Source organism: Antennarius striatus, chromosome 3 (genome assembly GCF_040054535.1).
Source record: "Antennarius striatus isolate MH-2024 chromosome 3, ASM4005453v1, whole genome shotgun sequence".
In the NCBI taxonomy this organism is placed as follows: Eukaryota; Metazoa; Chordata; class Actinopteri; order Lophiiformes; family Antennariidae; genus Antennarius; species Antennarius striatus.
In genome coordinates, this window is record NC_090778.1 from 1,410,525 (window position 1) to 1,434,881 (window position 24,357).

Sequence of the window (24,357 nt, forward strand, 5' to 3'; positions counted from 1 at the left end):
CGCTGTGGGCGGAGTCTGGGTAACACAGGAACAAACACCATTCTCCCAGAGTTCAGTGCTGCGGGGGGACGCTCTGGACGAGGTGCCGGCGCTGGCCTGTCAGCCGTGGCTGCACACACACTGTGTGTGTGTTTGACAGGTCGACCCCTGACTTGACCCCTGGTTTAGTCCTGATCTACCGATGGCCATGAGCTGATTTATGTCGGCTCTGGTGAACCCTGTGACACCGTCGTCATGACGATTTCACCTCCAACCTGCTCAGAACATCTCCTGGCATCGGATTCTGACCAGAGGGTTTTGGGGGTGGGTGCGTCCCCCCCAGCCAACATGAAAGCATCCAAACTGCTGAGACTCTAACGTGATTTTCTGCTCGTACGTCTTTATAGTTCTTCTATTTCAGTGGAGTTTAAAACTCATTTATTTCTGATATATGAAGTTATATAAATAAACCAAGGACAAGAATTCTAGAAGGAAGAGAAAAGGAAACGACTCCAGACAGACGAGACCTTGTGGAGGAATGACGGTGAAATGACATAAATCTGAACTTAGAATGAACATCTTTACATATATTATCTATATTATCGTAGTATCTAGTATTACAGTTCCTGCGGAGGTTTCTTGTTGCTCTGATTGTCTAGTCCAGCGGTTCTTGACCCGGGTTGGATCGAACCCTCGGGGTTCGGCGGAGACGGAGGTCAAGACAAAACACCCGACACACCGTGTTGGGTGTTTTAGGCGAACACACATGAACCACTATGTATGTTTGACACATCGTGTCAGTTGGTGATGACACGCCCCCTTAGCCATCACTGGCTGCAGGTGATCACATGACGCTACATCATTAGCCTACCTGTGCTACAGCGGATTTTGCTCACTCAGTAGTGGATTTCTGCCTGTCATGATGGTACGTCAGCTGATTGGTTTCTTAATATTTTAATCCATAGTGACTATGTTTAGTGGTCAGACGAACATGTGTAACCTGAATTTACCTGTACTGTATAACGGAACGTGATGGGAGTCAGGGTTCTGCAGGATCTGAATGTCAAGGTGAACAACTCTAGTCTGGTGCTGGTAGAAATAAAGGAACACTTCCTGAAGCTGATGGAAAACAACAGAAACAGACTTTGGTGTAAAATGACATCAGAGTAACACCTGTCAAGGTGAAGCCACGCATATCTGAACTGGTCTCTATGACAACAGCAGAAGTCACACTGATTTACAGGTAGGTCATTTCATGGGAGTTCATGTAATGTCTTGGTTTAGGTCTTTGACAAAGGTGACATCCATGCACAATTCATTAAATACACCAGTAAAACATATACCTATGTCTTAAATTTAAAAACTTTTTTTTTTTTTCCTAAAGAAGGGTTCGGTGAGTGAGCACATGAACCCAACAGGGTTTGGTACCTCCAACAAGGTTAAGAACCTCTGGTCTAAAAACTGAATTATACACAAACTTGATTTTGATGAATTTTCTGCAGAGGTAAACGACAATCTATCTTGATCATCATTCAAATCTAACTTCATGAGATCATTTCTATCATCACTGGACATGGTGATTTGATGACGTCATGACATAGGTATTATGGATCTGGTGATCCATAGGATCACACTAATAGAGATAATAAATGATGATGCAGACCAACCTGAGATGAGGCCGTAGAAGAAAAGCTGCGTATTTGCTCTGCTGTGACTTTGAGCTCCTGATCTAGATCCTGAAGGAAACCATCAGTCGTGAAATAGAGAAATGATACCAATGTGATCCAGACTGTAGGTCTATTCAAGCTCCAGTCACATGACGAGGGTCGGCCTATCAGACGCTGCTGGTTTTAGGTGGAATCACATATATATGAATATATACAGTATATATACGGTAATTCCTCGCTTGTTCGCGCTTCAAGATGCACGGCTTCACTATATTGCGGATTTTTAGTAGGTAGTCACATGATACCATACGCACATTCTATTGGCTGATGGCGCCCAGAAGTGCGCTGCATTCCGAGACTCACTGAACGCAGCGCACTTCCGTGAAACACAAAAGTGCTTTAAACAGTCTATCAGAGTGTTTTAAAGGTAATACAGATAGAAGGTGGTTTAATATCAGTATGGGGGGGGGGGGGTCAGAAACGTTTAAATTATCATAAATAATGCAGTATCTTATACTGTATATACGTAAGCACCTGGATAGTACAGTGTTTAAGTCAACTGACTTGAACGCAGGAGGTCGAATCCCGGTCAAGGTAACCACTATCCAATCAACCTGCATGCAGGAGGCTGTGGGTTTGAACCCCAGTCACGGCGGACACTATCCAGTGAGGGTCCTTAGGCAAGACCCTTAATGCTATACGAGCCTACCTCAAACATGAGTGAACACAATAATGACAGAGTCATACCGGCTCGGACGTCGCCCGGGTTAACAAGGTCCGCGTCAGATGCTAGGGAACCAGGGCAATCTGATGAGAAATGGGCTACTGGAACAAGACACACATGGACAAGGGCGGAGAATACGGAGTTGTTGGAATGCTACTACACAAGTAATCCCAGAGAGAGGGGATATATGGGGCGGATGTGGGACCAATGGATGCTTCGAAACCCACAATCAAGGCTAACAAAGAAACAGCTGTTAGCCCAGTGTTCCAACATCCGTAACCGAAAACTGCTGTCACAACTAGAGATCGATGAAATACAACAACAATGCTACGGCAAGGGGGAGCCAGGACGCCAGGTCAGCAGGGGGATATCACCCCCCCCACAATCCGTGATTGGGTACCAAGCCCCAAGAGACATAGACAGCCTCAATACAAGAGCTGCTGACCTGCGAAGGAAGATCGTGACCCAAATGGAAACCTGGAGCCTCCGACAAATACCGAAGCTAAGTTGTCAAGTACCTTCAGAAGATCTGCTAGAAGATGTGAATGCTGCAATAAGAACCATCCCCACAGGGAACATAACTGAGACCAACAAGCTGATTCTCAGCCGAGCTACAGAAGGGGAACATGGTGAATAAAGGGGTACCCAGGAAATACAGCAAGCTCTCCATACCTGAAGCACTCGAAACTGCCAAACAGAGACTAACAGCTCTGGCTACCCGACTGAAGCGATACACCAAGGAGATTGAGGCCAGGAGAATTAACAAGACCTTCTCCACCTAACAAGCAAAGGTGTACTCTCAGTGGCAGGGAAATAGCATCCGGCCAGACCCACCAAGAGCTGAGGTGGAGAAATACTGGAAGGGCATATGGGAAAGAGTAGCATCACACAACACCGATGCCCAGTGGCTAGTGGACCTAAGGACTGACCACAGCTGCCTCCCAGAACAAGAACCAGTAACCATCTCAATGGCAGACATCCAAGAAAGAGGTATATACCCCATCCAACTACCGGCCAATAAGCTGTCTCTGTACAACATGGAAGCTCCTGTCAGGCATCATGGCGGCTAAGATGAGTAGGCACATGGATCAATATATAGGCGGGGCACAGAAAGGAGTTGGTTCCAACCGCCGTCTCTCAACACACGGCGGTTGGAACCAAAGATCTCCAATCTGGACTCATCAGAACAAAGCACAGAGTTCCACTGGTCTGATGTCATTCCTTGTGTTTCTTGGTCCAAACAGTCTTTTCTGCTTGTTTCCTCTCCTTAGCAGTGGTGTCCTAGCAGCTGTTTGACCAGGAAGGCCTGATTCACAGTCTCCTCTTAACAGTTGGTCTAGAGATGCTTCTAGAACTCTGTGAGGCCCTCATCTGGTCTCTGATCTGAGCCGCTGGTAACTTGTGATTTCTGAGGCTGATGACTCAGATGAACCCCTCAGCAGCAGAGGTGACTGGTGGTCGTCCTTTCCTGGGTCGGTCCTCATGTGTGCCAGTTTTGTTGTAGTGGTTGATGGTTTTTGTGACTTCACTTTGGGACACATTTAAAGTTTCAACAATCTTTTCAGACTGGCTGACCTTCTTTTCTTACCATAATATAAATTTTAACAGGTGTCCAAGAGGACAGTGTCACTGTCCTTTCCCCAGTGACACTGTTTGGTCCTGAGACAGTGTCACTGAGACAGAGCTGGAGGTAGAAGAGATGAAGATGCTAGAATATAAAACTTGTTTTCACTTATTTCACCTTCTTTTGTTGGGAACATAACTCCACACGTGTTCGTTCATAGTTCTGATGTCTTCAGTGAGCATCTAGTGTAAATAGTCCTGAAAATAAAGAAAAAGCATTGAATGAGAAGGTGCGTCCAAACGTTTAGCCTTTATATACAGTATATATATACACACACGCTGGTATATACATTTCATTATACATTGATTTTTTAAAAAATCATAATAAAATAAAAACCAGGGTTACATCATGGACTCTAAAAATCACTAGAAACCGTTGAAAGTTAACAACATGTTATCGTACAATAAAGAATAACGTGTTAAAATACATAAATATAGTTCCAATATCTACCGTTAAGCGTCACTCATGATTCACCTGATCGTTTTAATCCAGATTAGTTTACGGTAAACTTTAATCCTCATAATTTAACTCCAAGTTCCAAAACTGTCGTTAAACTTTATTTAATGAAACCACGACGTCTCTGTTGATCTTCTTTCTTCTGTGTTTGGTCACGGTGGAGATGGAGCTCCTCCCTCCACACACACACACACACACACACACACACACACACACACACACACACACACACACACACACACACACACACACACACACTCCTGCTGGCTATCGGACGCAGCATCAGCCCGTTCTCCTGGGGGGCCGTTCTCTAAGACACCTCTTTGTTGTGCTGATGTTCTCTCTGTGATAGCATCTCCATCCCTAACCTTCTCCATGTGCACAGATAACCTGGGGGGGTCGCCTGGTGAATGTAGGGCGCTGCAGGTCTGTGCATGGGGGGGGGGTCCTGCAGCTGTGCCTTTGATGACAGGTCTGTCCTCAACCTGCCCCTGTCAGACTAAACACACACACAGCTTTAACTTCCTGCCCCCCCCCCCTCGTTGGGTGAGTCCAGTGAGGAGCTGGGATGTCGGCTGTCTTCTCTGGGGGTGGGGGGCACATCACCAGCTTCTGCAAGAGTCATGCTGGATGTTTGTGGAAACTAGGTCACTGTGTGTGTGTGTGTGTGTGTGTGTGTGTGTGTGTGTGTGTGTGTGTGTGTGTGTGTGTGTGTGTGTGTGTGTGTGTGTGTGTGTGTGTGTGTGAAATAAAGCTGTAAAATAGGGCTTTTACATAAGGATGGGGGGGTTCCACAGATATGCAGCATTGCTGCTGCAGTTTCTCTCAAACTGCCCCCCCCCCCACCCAACTGCCCCCCAGTGCCCCCCGCCCCCCATCATGTGTTTCCATACTGAGAGAAAGTGAGATAGAAATAAACAGAAAGATGAAATTCTCATCCTGGGTTCGGATCCCAGAGAATGCTGGGAAGGCAGGATGTTATTATGGGATGGCGGTCGCAGCAGATTAGATGCGTCGTCCCTTTGAAGTGGATTTCCACCATTGTGTGAAGGCAAATTCCATCAAGTGACGGCGATAAGAGGCAGGGGGTGTGAATGCAGCGGCATTAAAGCAATCACTGGAGCAGAGGGATGACACACACACACACACACACACACACACACACACACACACACACACACACACACACACACACACACACACACTCCTGCTGAATAAATGAAGAATATTCCAGCTCGTTTTCTTCACGACTGTGGAAACGTGTAATAAATAACAACGTTCACATCACTATGTTAACATATAGGGGGGGGGGGTATGGATGATGCTTTGTGTAAATCGGGGGAGTCTGTATGGAGGCAATTTGAATTCAAATTATGCTGGATTAAATTATGAAATGATTTAATCTGAGTTTTATTCCCCCGGTGAGGTGAAACTATTTAAACCTTCATCTCTTCTTCTCCTCTTCCTCGTCTCTTTGACCTTCACTCAGAGCGCTGGGGGGCAGCGGGGGTAACGTGAGGGTGAGGGGTCCCCGGGGTGACCCCATCACCCCCCCACATCGGGGTAACCGTGGTAACGTGAGGCTGTGGAGTCGGCGTGGTTAACATGTTAGTAGCACTTCGCTTCCTTAAAGGGGGGGGGGGGTTCAGAATAATTCATCTGATGCTGCGGTAATGGAGTGGCTGAGCTATAATTCATGTCCCCACGTCCCAGTGGGGGGTCCACGGCCCCCCGTCCCACCACTGGTTGAAGAGTGACCATCATTTATTTAAATCCCTCCATAATTCATCCGTTCACCATCATCCAGAGCAGATTATCGTGAGCTGTATCCGTGTCCTCAGACCGGGTGGGGGGCGGCCCCCGCCAGCAGAGATGATGTCTCCGTGCTGATTGGTCCTCCTGACGTGATGCTGAGCGACACATTGAGTCTAACCCGTGGCCGGGAGACGCCGACAGCTGTGGCCTAGTTTGTGTCGGTGATGTCACCGTTTGCGCGTCGTGAGGCCTCCTGGCCCCCGGGGGCGCTGTGGGGGTGTCAGGGGCGTTTGACTGAGCTGCTGGTGAGCAGAGGGGTGTTATCCACCACTGTGTGCAGTAACACTATTCACTACTGTGACACGTTTACAGGAAACCTCGGCTCACGTCTGGAGTTGGTTTTCAAGAAAAAAAAAAAAAAATCAAGTTTACGTGATTTCCCTCCACAAATATTATCATTAAAACACTAGTGAACCGTTAAAAACACTAGTGAACCGTTAAAAACACTAGTGAACCGTTAAAAACACTAGTGAACCGTTAAAAACACTAGTGAACCGTAGTATCATGTTAGTGTACAGAAAATCAGAATAAAAACATAATATCAGTGTTAGCCTCTACCTACGCCCACCGACACCCACCTACACCTACTTACACCCACCTACCCTAATCTACACCCATCTACACCCACCTGCACCTACATACACTAACCTACACCTACCTACACCCACTTACACTAAACTACACCTACTTACACTCACCTACACCCACCTCCACCTACATACACCCACCTACCCTAACCTACACCCACCTGCACCTACATACACTAACCTATACCCACCTACACCTACCTACACCCACCTACACTAAACTACACCTATCTACAGCCACTTACACTAAACTACACCTACTTACACTCAGCTACACCCTACTACACCCACCTCCACCTACATACACCCACATACCCTAACCTACACCCACCTACATCTACCTACACCTACCTACACCTACCTACACCCACCTACACCTACCTACACCCACCTACACTAAACTACACCTACATACACCTACATACACTAACCTACACCCACCTACATCTACCTACACCTACATACACCTACCTACACCCACCTACACTAAACTACACCTACATACACCTACATACACTAACCTACACCCACCTACATCTACCTACACCTACATACACCTACCTACACCCACCCACACTAACCTACACTAACCTACAGCCACCTACACCTACCTGCCTGCACACAGCTGTGTTCCTCCCTGCAGGCCCCAGCATGTTAGTAACATAGACATAACATCACCTGCCCCCCCCCCGCTGTGATACACATTACATTCCATTTCCATTGTTCATGTGTCTCACAGTATTTACAGGTTGCCCCCCCCCCCACCTCCCCCGGGGGTTGGGTTGTTGACGGGTCGTGGTCTTAGTTCAGTCTGGTCCTGAAAGTCCTGAAAGTTCAGGATGGAATGAGTGTCCATGATCCTGGTGTGATCCTGATCCTGGTGTGATCGTGATCCTGGTGTGATCGTGATCCTGGTGTGATCCTGATCCTGGTGTGATCCTGATCCTGGTGTGACCGTGATCCTGGTGTGATCGTGATCCTGGTGTGACCGTGATCCTGGTGTGACCGTGATCCTGGTGTGATCATGATCCTGCTGTGATCTTGATCCGGATGTGATCGTGATCCTGCTGTGATCGTGATCCTGGTGTGATTGTGATCGGGGGGTGCTGCTGGTGACGTTCTGGTGCTCCCTCCCCAGGAGGAACGCTCCTGCTGAACCAGTCTCCACTGCTTTACTGCTCAGGAAGTGTTTACACACACATACACACACACACACACACACACACACACACACACACACACACACACACACACACACACACACACACACACACACACACACACACACACACACACATTACTACATTACTTTACACATCACTTTGGTATTTGCAGTAGTAATGACATTACTTTAGTATTCACAGTAGTAATGACATTACTTTAGTATTTAGAGCAGTAATGACATTACTTTAACATTACAGTAGTAATGACATTACTTTAGTATTTAGAGTAGTAATGACATTACTTTAGTATTTAGAGTAGTAATGACATTACTTTAGTATTCACAGTAGTAATGACATTACTTTAACATTACAGTAGTGATGACATTACATTAGTATTTATAGTAGTAATGACATTACTTTAGTAGTTAGAGTAGTAATGACGTTACTTTAGTATTTAGAGTAGTAATGACGTTCCTTTAGTATTTGCAGTAGTAATGACATTACTTTAGTATTCACAGTAGTAATGACATTACTTTAGTATTTAGAGCAGTAATGACATTACTTTAACATTACAGTAGTAATGACATTACATTAGTATTTACAGTAGTAATGACATTACTTTAGTATTCACAGTAGTAATGACATTACTTTAGTATTTAGAGTAGTAATGACATTACTTTAGTATTTAGAGCAGTAATGACATTACTTTAACATTACAGTAGTAATGACATTACTTTAGTATTTAGAGTAGTAATGACATTACTTTAGTATTTAGAGCAGTAATGACATTACTTTAGTATTTAGAGCAGTAATGACATTACTTTAACATTACAGTAGTAATGACATTACATTAGTATTTATAGTAGTAATGACATTACTTTAGTAGTTAGAGTAGTAATGACGTTACTTTAGTATTTAGAGTAGTAATGACGTTCCTTTAGTATTTGCAGTAGTAATGACATTACTTTAGTATTCACAGTAGTAATGACATTACTTTAGTATTTGAGTAGTAATGACATTACTTTAGTATTTAGAGTAGTAATGACATTACTTTAGTATTCACAGTAGTAATGACATTACTTTAGTATTTAGAGTAGTAATGACATTACTTTAGTATTTAGACTAGTAATGACATTACTTTAACATTACAGTAGTAATGACATTACTTTAGTATTTAGAGCAGTAATGACATTACTTTAACATTACAGTAGCAATGACATTACATTAGTATTTATAGTAGTAATGACATTACTTTAGTATTTAGAGCAGTAATGACATTACTTTAGTATTTGAGTAGTAATGACATTACTTTAGTATTTAGAGTAGTAATGACATTACTTTAGTATTCACAGTAGTAATGACATTACTTTAGTATTTAGAGTAGTAATGACATTACTTTAGTATTTAGACTAGTAATGACATTACTTTAACATTACAGTAGTAATGACATTACTTTAGTATTTAGAGCAGTAATGACATTACTTTAGTATTTGAGTAGTAATGACATTACTTTAGTATTTAGAGTAGTAATGACATTACTTTAGTATTCACAGTAGTAATGACATTACTTTAGTATTTAGAGTAGTAATGACATTACTTTAGTATTTAGACTAGTAATGACATTACTTTAACATTACAGTAGTAATGACATTACTTTAGTATTTAGAGCAGTAATGACATTACTTTAGTATTTAGAGTAGTAATGACATTACATTAGTATTTATAGTAGTAATGACATTACTTTAGTATTTAGAGCAGTAATGACATTACTTTAGTATTTAGAGTAGTAATGATGTTACTTTAGTATTAGAGTAGTAATGACATTACTTTAGTATTTAGAGCAGTAATGACATTACTTTAGTATTTAGAGTAGTATTGATGTTACTTTAGTATTTACAGTAGTAATAACATTTAAATGACCTCAGACGGTGATCATATATTGTAATTGAATCAATAATAATGGTTTCGGCCCCCGCGGTCAGTAGAGCGCTCCTTTGGCCTGAAACCTGAGGGGCCTCCAGGGAGGCGAGGTGAGGTCGACCCGTCAGCCCCTCCGTCTCCATGCCGACAGTAGGACGGCCTCCCTACTGTCCCTCCTCCTTGATTAGAGGTCTCCTCAGGGCGTAATGACAGAATTGTGTTCCTGTCAGTTCCTGTTGCTCAGAGCAGGCTAATAGCCACGTTAGCCCACACAGCGTGTCATTAGCCCTCCACACGTAGCCAATGAGGAGCAGGGCTGTCATTTCAGGGCTAAATCACAGGGCAGGAAGGCTGGAGATCACAGTTACCACGGCGCTCTGAAGCCCCGGCGGTTCCACCCACCCTTCATCTCCACACTTAGTATGCACATGCTAGCACGTAGCACGCTAACACGGAGGAATCACCGCAACATGCAAAGCAGGAGGCAAAGGGACGCTCTGATTGGTCACCGATACAGAGATGCTTCCATCTAAATCTTCATTTGAAGCACACTGCTCTCGTTTGACTGTGATTGGACGATTTATGGTTTTCAGTGTCGTCCATCCTGATTGGACGAGGCTTTCCAGTGATGGTGCATTGGAGGTTCTGAGGTGGTTCAGGTCACCTGTGGCGTTGGGACAGCGTGTTGGCTTACGCTAAAGAGGCGTGACAGCGATGGCGTCCGCCGTGTTTGTGATGTCAGCAGCACAAACACACCTGTCTCAGGTGTTCAGGTGTTTCCTGAGGGAGCTGCAGGGCTACCGGCGACTGGTCTGACACCAGGAGCTAGAGTGACTAACCACTGTGGCTCAGTGTAAGAGAATTGAACAAGCCACAAAAAGCCACTCTGTGTCCAAGACAGTGGCGCACAGGCGGAAAACCAACGCTCATTGTGGGGGGGTCCGGGGGTCCTCCCCCGAGAAATGTTTTAGAAAATGTGGTTATTTTCCTGCATTCTGAGGACAAAATCTTGTGTTCAGTTTCCCTCCAAAAACCCTCTAAAGCCAGCAGCTGAAGCTGAACTCTCTTTATTTCTGTCCTACTTTATGCAGGAATGAATGTGAGATTCAACCATTGAAAACTTCATTCACTCTGAAGATACAGTCAGACTAAATATTACTCAGTGTTTACTGGTAGTTTTACTTAGACTAGAAGACATTTAACTCTGACCACCACCAACACCATTGGTATGACATAGTTTAGTTTAGTTTATTTTATTCAATAACATGATTTTTCATTTCAATTTAAAAAGACATATAAAACATCAAGCGAGGTGAAAACACATTTACATCATCGCTGGTTATTCCTGCTGGTCAGAGGGAACAAAAGTCTAAGACTACAAACAAGTATTGATAATATCTTTCATTGACCTTCTGATCGGTCTGTCTCCACTCCCCCCCCCCCCTCTCAGCATTCACCATTTGTTTATTAATGAGGACTTTAACACAAACTCTACTAGAAAACACTGGATTCTTTTGATCGATGGTCCTCTCCTTGTCGTACACCAATTCACGGGTTCAGCTTGGAAAAAAGGAATCTTTTTGTTTTTCATTGGACGAGAGGAGGTCATGACCCCAGTGCATATTTAATGATCGGTAGCATTCGGGTCACTTCGGCTATTTCCGTCGGCAGGCGGAAATAACGGGGCTAGCGCCGCTCGCCAGCGGAAGTGGTGGCGTTAGCGCCGCTCGCTAGCAGAAATAGCGAGCGGATATAGCGAGCACCGCTAGCGAGCGAAAAAGTTGTAAATTTTAGCCTTTTTTCCGTAAAAATAAGGACGCCACTGTGGCTACACAGTCTAGAAACCTTGTAGCCAATCTGGAATTTACTTCGCCTATGGCGAAGTGGCGAATGGCTAGCGCAAGCCCAGAGCTACCGTCACACCCTGTCCCGTTGTGTCGCCCACAAACACATCCGTCACCAACGGGCTCTGACTAGTTTCAGGTGTTGGGTTTTTACCTGAGGGATTGTGGTTTTGCCCCACCGGACTGGGGCAGGTTTGTTCTACCCAAAGCTGAAACCAGTCTGTTGTGGTTCCAGACATACGGACAGGTTTACGTCGACTCCAGGTCAGTCGTTCTCAACTTGATTTGTGGGCGTGAGGCGGGGTACACTCCGAGCGCGTCGCCGGTGCATCGTGGAGCCCCATGAAAGACGAACAACCACACAGACACTCATTCCTACAGACAATTTGGACTGATCAGTTACCTACAGGCGCCATAGGTGATCAATTAACCTGAAGTTCATGTTTCTGGTGGGGGGAGGAAGAACCCGGAGAGAACCCCCCCACACACAGGGAGAACACGCAAACGCAACACAGAGCGGGACTCCAACGGAACCACCTTGCTATGCTGCGACAGCGCCACCCACTGGACCACCGTGTCGCTCAAATTAAAAACAAGGTGTCATCATTTTACTCCACTTTATGTCCGTCCAACACAAATATTAGAATAATAAAATCACCGTTAAAAACACAAACTATCATGTTACTGTGCAATAAATCAGAATAAAACTTTTATTATTAGCCCATAGCAACCCCCGTGACCCACAATGAGCTTAAAATAGGTTGATATCAACCAAACATTATTCAGATGCATTTATGGTGATCTTCAGTCGATTCAACTTACGTCGTTTTCTTGGATTCGCGCCGCGTCTTCTGGAACTGATTAACGACACAAACCGAAGTAAACCGTTAAAACTCTTAGAGTGAACTGATGAAGAGGAAGAACGTACGTACAATTACGTGCATGAATACCGTTTCCAAATCATTTGATGCACAATAAAAAGTTGCTCACATTTTCCAGCTCATTGGTCACAGTGGGCTTTTAATACCAACCACAACTCGGCCGGAGGCGAAACTTCACGGACATAAGCTGAGGAAGATGTATTTAATAAACGCTCAGGCCTGTGGCTCCGTTAGCAGATAAGAAGACGATCCGTTTTTGATCCACGTGAGCCAAACGGAGGGCCGAGCCGACGGGGCGCGAGCGTGACCGTGTTATACAAGCGCTTTCTCTGCTCGGCGTGACGACCTTCTCCACCAAGATCTGCATCTGTCTCGCTTTGCCCTTTAGTGGGGCATGTTGCATAAGCGATGGGGCACAACGTGAATAATATTTGTGTGTTTGGAGCTAACTGGAGCAGGAGAATGGAGCCGCTCGGCGAGGTTCACGGCTGTTATTCCTACAGGCCATGAGCGTGAAAGGAGCTAATGCCATCTGACAGTTCTGGAGCAAGAAGAGGAGGGTAGGACAGAGAAGGGAGTGGGGGTGGGGGGTGTTAGGAGATAGAGGGGGTGGGAGAGAGTGTATGGGGGGTGTTGGATGAGAGAAAGAGGGGATGATATGGACAAAGTAGAGATGAGGACAGTCTAATGGGGGGCACTACTGTAGGGATCCATCGTTACCCCCCTGAGAGGCTCCATGGCGTTAACAGTCCAGATATCCTGACATTTCCTCTCAGTCTGGTGATGAAGTCTGGACATCAGACAGACCTGAAGGTGGTCCATGTCTCCGTCTCAGATGTTCCATCAAACAGGCGTCAACACGCTCAGACCGCGTCACGCTGGGCGACGCCATTTTGAACATCTGCCTTTGAGGGAATTCCAGAGATACTCTTCAAGCGTCTCGTCTGAACACAGACCTGTTTCTGAGTGTTGGGTGCGTTAACCTCCAGATAGGTAGCGTTTTTAGCTTTTAGCTGGCTGTCAGCTACAGAACGTCCCCCCCACTGGGTGATGTTCAGCGTTTGGCTCTGGGGACCCGGATCAGAACGTGATCCAGACCTGGCAGCCGCCTCTGGAAGAGAAACCACTTCTGTTCACAGAAAGCAAACAACATCAAAGGTGGCTGCTTGTTTGGCAGCACATAAGACGATTAGGAGCTGGAGCCCCCCCCCGAACCCCCAGCCCCCTCCATCATTAAAGCTGCTGGCCCACATCTATAGATTAGACGCTGCTCGCCTGCCTCGCAGGTCACATGTTCCGCTTTGATCAGCCTGCTGCTGACGGAGGGGGCTCTTTGTCTGCTGCAGGGGCCGTGTTTGTCTCACACTGACCTCTGGTGGCAAGAGGTGGTATAGCCACAGCCCAGAAACCCCCACCACCCTTCACTTCCCCAGGAGACTGCAATAGAAACCCAACCCTGGGTAAAACCAGTGGGGAGATGAGTGGAAGTGGTGGAGAGAGAGAGCTGCTAAGGAACGCAGTGATGGACTTTCTCTGGTTGGGTTGGGTCGCTTGGACAATTAGTAGTTGTAAATATTAAATAAATAGATAAAATCTCTTTAACATTTTTCAAAATATTTTTGCCCGTCCTGCTTTTCATTCCTCTCATCGCTGAAGTTAAACTTCATGGACCAGTAAGACCAGTGAGACCAGTAAGACCACTGAGACCACTGAGACCACTGAGACCACTGAGACCAGTGAGACCAGTGAGACCACTGAGACCACTGAGACCACTGAGACCACTGAGACCAGTGAGACCAGTGAGACCACTGAGACCAGTGAGACCACTGAGACCAGTGAGACCAGTGAGACCACTGAGACCAGTGAGACCACTGAGACCAGTGAGACCAGTGAGACCACTGAGACCAGTGAGACCACTGAGACCACTGAGACCACTGAGACCACTGAGACCAGTGAGACCAGTGAGACCACTGAGACCAGTGAGACCACTGAGACCAGTGAGACCAGTGAGACCACTGAGACCAGTGAGACCACTGAGACCAGTGAGACCAGTGAGACCAGTGAGACCAGTGAGACCACTGAGACCAGTGAGACCACTGAGACTACTGAGACCAGTGAGACCAGTGAGACCACTGAGACCAGTGAGACCACTGAGACCACTGAGACCAGTGAGACCACTGAGACCAGTGAGACCAGTGAGACCACTGAGACCAGTGAGACCAGTGAGACCACTGAGACCAGTGAGACCACTGAGACCAGTGAGACCAGTGAGACCACTGAGACCACTGAGACCAGTGAGACCACTGAGACCAGTGAGACCAGTGAGACCACTGAGACCAGTGAGACCACTGAGACCAGTGAGACCAGTGAGACCAGTGAGACCAGTCGTCTGCTGTTGACCAGCTAATGTTGGCTGATTACGAACACAGGACTGTGTTAATCATGAACACCCCTCATGTTAGCTTACAACACATTTATAATCATCTTCAGAGATGAAGTTACCCACGCAATATTAAACCTCAAAAACGGTCCGTAGATGAATGCATGAAGTTAAAGAGTAATAAAGATCAACTACCCTGTGTCCACATTTGCAACAACCTTTTTTTAAATTCTATTTTATTGGATATACTCCATCAAATTGCAATGTTCTACCCCCTCATGGAAGCAAATGAAGCTTCAAGCTAACTTTAGGCTGACCTTAGGCTGACTTCCCCGGTGGTTTTAGAACCACCAGGAAAGTTCCGTCTATCTTTTGTTAACACTGACATCATGTTTTCTCGTGTGTTATTCATTGATATTCATATCTACTCATACCTGGGTCAGTCACAACATTTGCTCCTGTCTGTCACGCTGGAGCCACTCAGAGGACGAGGGCTTTTCTTTGGACCTTCAACATCCGTTTCCTGCTGACTTTCTATCTCTTCCATCAAGAACATGTGACGCTCTCCCTCAGAGCGCCGAGTCAAACGGATATTTAAGATCTTTTAACTGATGAGGTGCTGAACAGGCTCATTCTTTGCTCATGTGAGTCACTCCCGTTTCATTGATGAATGAAATGATTGTTGCACGGCCAAAAGCAACTCCTTGGATTGTGGCGTGCGTTTGTCTTGGATCATTTCGATGAGCTTCTGCTGTGTCACTTTTATTTCTCTCCAGCGTTCCATTATTTTTTCATCACGATCTAGTGCTGATGGAGAGTCAGGCTGCTCCAGCAGACGGTCCAGTGATTGACCTCATTGATAAAGGTTTTCTTAATGCTCCACAGCTGTTTCCTGCTGAACAATCCAGGAACGTTGTATTTCTGGAGGTTCATGCGTTCCGGTTAGCTTCACGTTTAATTCTGCTCCAGTGTCAGAGTTAAGTCACATCTTTATCGCCTGTGTGGTCTGAGAAGCTACGTCATAGTTGTGGACAGCTTTGGAGTGTAGATGACTTCCTCCTTTCACAAAGCAGTAATCCCTTGTGCATTCGTGCATCAACAGTCGTGACTTCACCTCATCGCAGATTTTTAGTTCTTGTGTTACCGTACTTGGATTCTATTGGCTGACATCCTGAAGTGCACTACGTTCCGTGAGTCTGGGACTTCTGTGAGACACTAAAGTGTTTTAAACAGTCAGAGTGTTTTAAAGGTAATACAGATAGAGGTTGGTTTAATATCAGCATGGGGGGGGGGGTACAGAAACATTTAAATTACCCTAAATAATAAGATCAATAGTTTGTCGCTCTATTTCAGAATTCGATATTCGCGTGTTGTTCCTGGAACACATTAACCGCGAGTAAGGAGGATGCACTGTATATACCTAAGAGTTGGAAAAAATGTATGAAAATGAAGATCAGGTGGAGATTCTGGCCACGCCGTGTGATTGGACGGTGTCTTCCATCAGTCTGGTGATCTCGTGCCGTCAGAGATGTGCTGGTAGTTCTGTCTCGGGGTCGGTGGTCGGTTCCTGACTTCTTGCCATCTGGGTGCGTCTTAGTGTTTACTGATCGGGATTAAACCTGTGTTCCATCAGTGATGACTAACTGGTTCACGGTGTATTAATTCTCCACGTGGTGAACTAGACTTGTATTTCCTGACATTTAACCAGACTGCTGATCTTTATGTGATGACTTCCTGAGTAAAATGACCTCCAGTCAGATTTCAGTTCAATTCAATTCAAAGGACTACATCAGTCCCCAAGGGGCAAAAGAAAGCCCGTAGAGCACGATTGGTGTCAAAGTGCAAACATACAATGTACAGTATTTTCCGCACTATAAGGCACACTGGATTATAAGGTGCACCTTCAATGAATGGCCTGTTTAAATCTTTTTTTCATACATAAGGTGCACTGGATGATATAACGCTTCTGAGAACTCATCTTCAGTGAATGGTCTATTTTAAAGCTTTTTTCGTATATAAGACACATTGAATTATAAGAAATTGAGAAAATTAAAGGCTTTTAGATAAGCCTTATAGTACGGAAAACACTCTAAACATAAACAGTGTCAACAAATATAATAAACTAAAATAATTAAATACTAACATAAATATAAATACAATGTTTATGTTGAATAATAATTCAAAACCTACCGAGTTAGTTCAAAACCGAGTTAGTTTAGAACCTAATTAGTTCTAAACCTAGTGGGTTAATTAGTCAGTCACTTCAGAAACTAGTTAGTTTAAAAATCTTGTTAGTTTAAAACTAGTTAATTTAAAACATTGTTAGTTTAAATATTGGATATATTAGATTTGTATCTTGTGGTGAATGAGAGAACATGACCCACAATGCACCTGAAATGGATTTCAGATTGAAAGGATTTCTGAACGGTTTGTGTTCATCAGAAGCGTTAAACATGATGGATGTCTTCTGGGGGGGGGCTCACGTGAGCTGCTGCTTCAGTGGCCACTAAGGCCAGCGTGGTGACCGGGTCACCCCCGGTTTATGTGCCCCCTGGAGGTTCAGGCAGAGAACAGCTGCATCGATCGACAGCTCACCAGGACTGGACTGATGCATTCTGGGACATAAGGTGGACCGTTGTAAATCTAATCTGCAGGAGTGGACCTGAATGGGTGACCGGGGGGGGGGGCATCACAGAGAGCCTCAGAGCACAGGAGCCGGCCCCCCAGCCTACAGACACCAGTGTGCAGCTAAAGCAGAGTGAAGCACTGAAGCAGGGCTTCACTGAAGCGGTGCTTCAGCCGGAGGCTGTTCTGTGGAGCGCTCTGAGACACAACCATGATTTTAAACATGGTTGTGTCCACAGGATGGGTTTGTCCCTACGCCATCCCAACACCGTCTCCAACGTCGTCCCAACGCCATCCCAACGCCGTCCCCAACGCCGTCCCCAGCGCCATCCCAACGTTGTCCCAACGCCGTCCCAACATCGTCCCAACGCCGTCCCTAACGCCGTCCCTAACGCCGTCCCAACGTCGTCCCAACAACCTGGAACTTCTTCCAGGACGTGGGTTCTCACCTTGAGCTCTGGATGTGGGCTGGTGGTGATTTGTATCCTGGTGCGTTCTGGTGAGAACCTGTGTGTCCTCTTCCTGTTCTTCCTGCAGCTCTTTGTGTGAGGGGTGGGGACGCTGGGCGGCGGGGGATGGGCTTAAACAAAAGACCTTTGTTGCCCCCGTGTTCAGGGAAATGCAGAGAACAGCTCCTCTGAGCCCCGGACGAATCACAGGAGGGTCAGGAGTGATCAGGAGTGATCAGGATTGATCAGGAGTGATCAGGAGTGTTCAGGATTGATCAGAAGTGATCAGGAGTGTTCAGGAGTGATCATGAGTGATCAGGAGTGATCAAGAGTGATCAGGAGTGATCAGGAGTGATCAAGAGTGATCAGGAGTGATCAGGAGTGATCAAGAGTGATCAAGAGTGATCAGGAGTGATCAAGAGTGACCAGGAGTGATCAAGAGTGACCAGGAGTGATCAGGAGTGATAAAGAGTGATCAAGAGTGATCAAGAGTGATCAGGAGTGATCAGGAATGATCAGGAGTGATCAGGAGTGATCAGGATTGATCAGGAGTGATCAGGAGTGTTCAGGAGTGATCAGGAGTGATCAGGAGTGATCAGGATTGATCAGGGGTGATCAGGAGTGATCAGGAGTGTTCAGGAGTGATCAGGAGTGATCAGGAGTGTTCAGGAGTGTTCAGGCCACCTCAGGTGCGGTGTCGGTGTCGCTGTTGTTTCCAGCTGAATGGTTGGAGTTTGTTCCAGCCATCAAAGAACGCCTCTGACGAGCGTTCCACTGCAGACAGCTTCATCCTGTTTAATTCATCCTGTTTAATTCATCCTGTTTAATTCATCCTGTTTAATTCATCCTGTTTAATTCATCCTGTTTAATTCATCCTGTTTAATTCATCCTGTTTAATTCTCACTGGTGTTTGGTGAAACTGTCCCTACTTCATGTGGAGCTGCCACAGGGAGTGTTTTCCTGTGAGCAGCAGGAGGTGTTTTAAGCTGTGTGGAGACTAAAAATCCCGTCTTAACCTGTCAGCAGCTCCTCCATTAAAGACCACCAACATCAGTCAGTCTGGAGGAGAATGTGTGGACACCACGTCTTCATCACAAAGCTTTGTTCATCTCCACTCACACGGCTTCTGTTTTTGGCAGCGGACCGCAGATCGGCGCCACCTGGTGGTGAGGGGAGGTATTTCCTGTCACACAGGCTGTTTCTCACTGGTGATTTGAGTCGACACTAAAGTATTTGTCACTAAATCTGGGTTTTGATCTAGAACATGTTTTCAGACTGAGACACAGCAGTCAGGAAACACGTCTGGTCCTGCAAACGCAACGAAAACCCACGACTATAAAATATTGACATGTAGGTAAAACCTTATCGTGTTCATTTTATCTCATTTTGACTGAAGCAGTTTTCTAGTTAAATGTTTCAAAATTGAAATATTTGAATTATCAAATGTATTTATCCAACAGTTTTTTGAAAACGATTTAAAGTAGATACCACCGCCAGCTGGGACCAGCTGGGTTTACAAATGTTATTTTATTCTCACCTGAGGATAAAATAAAGAGACATGTTGGACATAGATAATGATAACGGATTACTGAGTCTGATCACCAACAAGAGGGAGATGTGGAGCACTGGTCAGTGGACCTGCTTTACATCCTCTGTCCCCTGACGCATGGCCCTGGGCCCTGGGCCCCCGGCCCCTGGACCCCGGCCCTAGGTCCTCGGACATGACAACAGATTATCAAAAGAACGGGGCCCCCACTCTGGCTCAAGGTTAAAGGCGTTCATCCTCCCCGCCGGGGGGGAATCTGCTGAGGTCAAGGGTGACAGATGGCGCCCACGACTCCGTCCGGTGTGGATCCGTTTGATTCTCTATTAGCATTAGCGTGTTAGCAGACAGGGTGTTGCTAGCAGCAGCTAACCTGTGTTCTGTTTCTGCTGGCATGGGGGGGTCACCATGCTCTGAATGAAGCTCACAGTTTGTGTTTAGGAATAGAAATCTTTGTTCCTGGTTTGTGTTGGTTTACCCCCTCCGTCTGCGTGTCCCGGTCCGAGAGGCGTGAACGCTAGCCTCTAGTGGGAAAGTTAGCCACTAGCGTGAACACTAGCATGTGACGGGACGAGTGGTCCCCAGCGACCCGGTACCTGGTCGCAGGACAGGTACCGGGTACCTCGAGCGCAGGACGTTTGACTTTCTTTTTTTTTACCAGACTAAAGATGTTTTATTTTGAAAAGTCACCTGACAGGTCACCAGCCGTTACCCCTAAATGAAGCGCCCACAACTGCCCCAGTGTTCTGGATTAGAGTCAGGGCAGATTATCCTGAGACCCCAACAGAATCTTGATCCCTGCTTCCATCCCCTCCTCCTGTCTCTGAAGGGGATTTTCTGCAGAGACTAAAGAAAACCGAACGAGTCGACCGGACGTCTGAACACACTTCAGGTGTCGTCGAAGGTCGAACCGCTGCGTGGACGTAGAGGGGCCGCTGGTGTGAATGCTAGCCTCTAGCGTGAACAATAGCGTGAATGCTAGCCTCTAGCGTGAATGCTAGCCTCTAGCGTGTGCACTAGCCACTAGCATGAACAGTAGCTTGAATGCTAGCCTCCGGCGTGTGCACTAGCCACTAGCATGAACAATAGCGTGAATGTTAGCCTCTAGCGTGTGCACTAGCCACTAGCATGAACAGTAGCTTGAATGCTTGCCTCTAGCGTGTGCACTAGCCACTAGCATGAACAATAGCGTGAATGCTAGCCTTTAGCGTGAATGCTAGCCTCTAGCGCAAGCACTATCGTGACCACTAGCCTCTAACGTGAGCACTAGGATGAACACTATCCTGTAGCATGAGCATTAGCATGATCACTAGCCTCTAGAGTGATCACTAGCCTCGAGCGTGAACACAAGCGTGAATACTAGCCTCTAGCATGTGCACTAGCCTCTGGCGTGAACAATAGCATGAATAATAGCCTCTAGCGTGAACACTAGCGTGAATGCTAGCTTCTAGTGTGTGCACTAGCCTCTGGCATTAACAATAACGTGACCACTAGCCTCTAGCCTGAGCACTAGTGTCAACAATAGCCTGTAGTGTGAACACTAGCCTTTAGCGTGAATACTAGCCTCTAGCATGAGCACTATCGTGACCACTAGCCTCTAACGTGAGCACTAGGGTAAACACTATCCTGTAGCATGAGCATTAGCCTGTCGTGTGAGCACTAGCATGAACACTAGCCTCTAGCGTGAACACTAGCGTTAATGCTAGCTTCTAGCGTGTGCACTAGCCTCTGGTGTGAACAATAGCGTGAATAATAGCCTCTAGCGCGAGCACTATCGTGACCACTAGCCTCTAACGTGAGCACTAGCCTCGAGCGTGAACACTAGCGTGAATGCTAGCCTCTAGCATGACCACTAGCCTCTAACGTGAGCACTAGGGTGAACACTATCCTGTAGCATGAGCATTAGCCTGTCGTGTGAGCACTAGCATGAACACTAGCCTCTAGCGTGAACATTAGCATGAATACTAGCCTCTAGCGTGAAACAGTAGCATGAATGCTAGCTTCTAGCGTGTGCACTAGCCTCTGGCATGAACAATAGCGTGAATACTAGCCTGAACACTATTGTGAACAATAGCCTTTAGTGTGAACACTAGCCTTTAGCGTGAGCACTAGGGTGAACACTATCCTGTACCATGAGGATTAGCCTGTCACGTGAGCACTAGCCTCTAGCGTGAACACTAGCATGAATACTAGCCTCTAGCGTGAACACTAGCGTGAATGCTAGCCTCTAGCGTGAGCACTAGCCTCTAGCCAGAGCACTAGTGTCAACACTAACCTGTAGTGTCAACACTAGCCTTGAACATGAATGCTAGCCTCTAGCGTGAGCACTATCGTGACCACTAGCCTCTAACGTGAGCACTAGGGTGAACACTATCCTGTAGCATGAGCATTAGCCTGTCGCATGAGCACTAGCATGAACACTAGCCTCTAGCGTGATCACTAGCCTTTAGCGTGATCACTAGCCTCTAGCTTGAACACTAGCATGAATACTAGCCTCTAGCGTGAAACAGTAGCATGAATGCTAGCTTCTAGCGTGTGCACTAGCCTCTGGCATGAACAATAGCGTGAATACTAGCCTGAACACTATTGTGAACAATAGCCTTTAGTGTGAACACTAGCCTTTAGCGTGAGCACTAGGGTGAACACTATCCTGTAGCATGAGGATTAGCCTGTCACGTGAGCACTAGCCTCTAGCGTGAACACTAGCATGAATACTAGCCTCTAGCGTGAACACTAGCGTGAATGCTAGCCTCTAGCGTGAGCACTAGCCTCTAGCCAGAGCACCAGTGTCAACACTAACCTGTAGTGTCAACACTAGCCTTGAACATGAATGCTAGCCTTTAGTGTGAGCACTATCGTGACCACTAGCCTCTAACGTGAGCACTAGGGTGAACACTATCCTGTAGCATGAGCATTAGCCTGTCGCATGAGCACTAGCATGAACACTAGCCTCTAGCGTGATCACTAGCCTTTAGCGTGATCACTAGCCTCGAGAGTGAACACTAGCGTGAATACTAGCCTGTTGCGTGATCACTAGCCTCTACCGTGAGCACTAGGGTGAACACTCTCCTGTAGCATGAGCTTTAGCCTGTCGCATGAGCAGTAGCGTGAACACTAGCCTGTAGTTTAAGCACTAGCATAAACACTAGCCTTTAGCGTGAGCACTATCGTGATCACTAGCCTCTAGCATGACCACTAGCCTCTACAGTGAGCACTAGCATGAACACCAGCTTCTAGCGTGAACACTAGCGTGAATGCTAGCCTCTAGCGTGAGCACTAGCCTGAGCACTGGTGTCAACACTAACCTGTAGTGTCAACACTAGCCTTTAACATGAATGCTAGCCTCTAGCGCGAGCACTATCGTGACCACTAGCCTCTAACGTGAGCACTAGGGTGAACACTATCCTGTAGCATGAGCATTAGCCTGTCGCATGAGCACTAACATGAACACTAACCTCTAGCGTGATCACTAGCCTCTACCGTGAACACTAGTGTGAATGCTAGCCTCTAGCGTGTGCACTAACCTCTGGCGTGAACAATAGCGTGAATACTAGCCTCTAGCCGGCGCACTACTGTCAACAATAGCCTGTAGTGTGAACACGAGCCTTTAGCGTGAATGCTAGCCTCTAGCGTGAGCACTATCGTGACCACTAGCCTCTAACGTGAGCACTAGGGTGAACACTATCCTGTAGCATGAGCATTAGCCTGTCGCATGAGCGCTAGCAAGAACACTAGCCTCTAGCGTGATCATTAGCCTTTAGCGTGATCACTAGCCTCTACCGTGAAGACTAGCATGAATGCTAGCCTCTAGCGTGTGCACTAGCCTCTGGCGTGAACAATAGCGTGAAGTAGCCTCTAGCCTGAGCACTAGTGTCAACAATAGCCTGTAGTGTCAACACTAGCCTTTAGCGTGAATGCTAGCCTCTGGTGTGAGCACTATCGTGACCACTAGCCTCTAACGTGAGCACTAGGGTAAACACTATCCTGTAGCATGAGCATTAGCCTGTCGTGTGAGCACTAGCATGAACACTAGCCTCTAGCGTGAACACTAGCATGAATACTAGCCTCTAGCGTGAAACAGTAGCATGAATGCTAGCTTCTAGCGTGTGCACTAGCCTCTGGCATGAACAATAGCGTGAATACTAGCCTGAACACTATTGTGAACAATAGCCTTTAGTGTGAACACTAGCCTCTAGCCTGAGCACTAGTGTCAACAATAGCCTGTAGTGTGAACACGAGCCTTTAGCGTGAATGCTAGCCTCTAGCGTGAGCACTATCGTGACCACTAGCCTCTAACGTGAGCAATAGGGTGAACACTATCCTGTAGCATGAGCTTTAGCCTGTCGCGTGAGCAGTAGCGTGAACACTAGCCTCTAGTGTAAGCACTAGCATAAACACTAGCCTTTAGCGTGAGCACTATCGTGATCACTAGCCTCTTGCATGACCACTAGCCTCTACAGTGAGCACTAGCATGAACACCAGCTTCTAGCGTGAACCCTAGCGTGAACACTAGCCTCTAGCGTGAGCACTAGCATGAACACTAGCCTCTAGCGTGAGCACTAGCATGAACACTAGCCTCTAGTGTGAGCACAAGGGGTGAACACTATCCTGTAGCATGAGCATTACCCTGTCGCATGAACACTAGCATCTAGTGTTCATCTAGCGTGAATACTAGCCTCTACCGTGAGCACTAGCCTCTG

At 46.4% G+C, this 24,357-nt stretch overlaps 1 protein-coding gene across 1 annotated transcript in view; it reads left to right on the plus strand.

Moving 5' to 3' along the window:
• nr6a1a (nuclear receptor subfamily 6, group A, member 1a) overlaps positions 1 to 24,357 on the plus strand; it is a 78,057-nt gene that overhangs the window by 29,079 nt on the left and 24,621 nt on the right. The window lies entirely within an intron of this gene.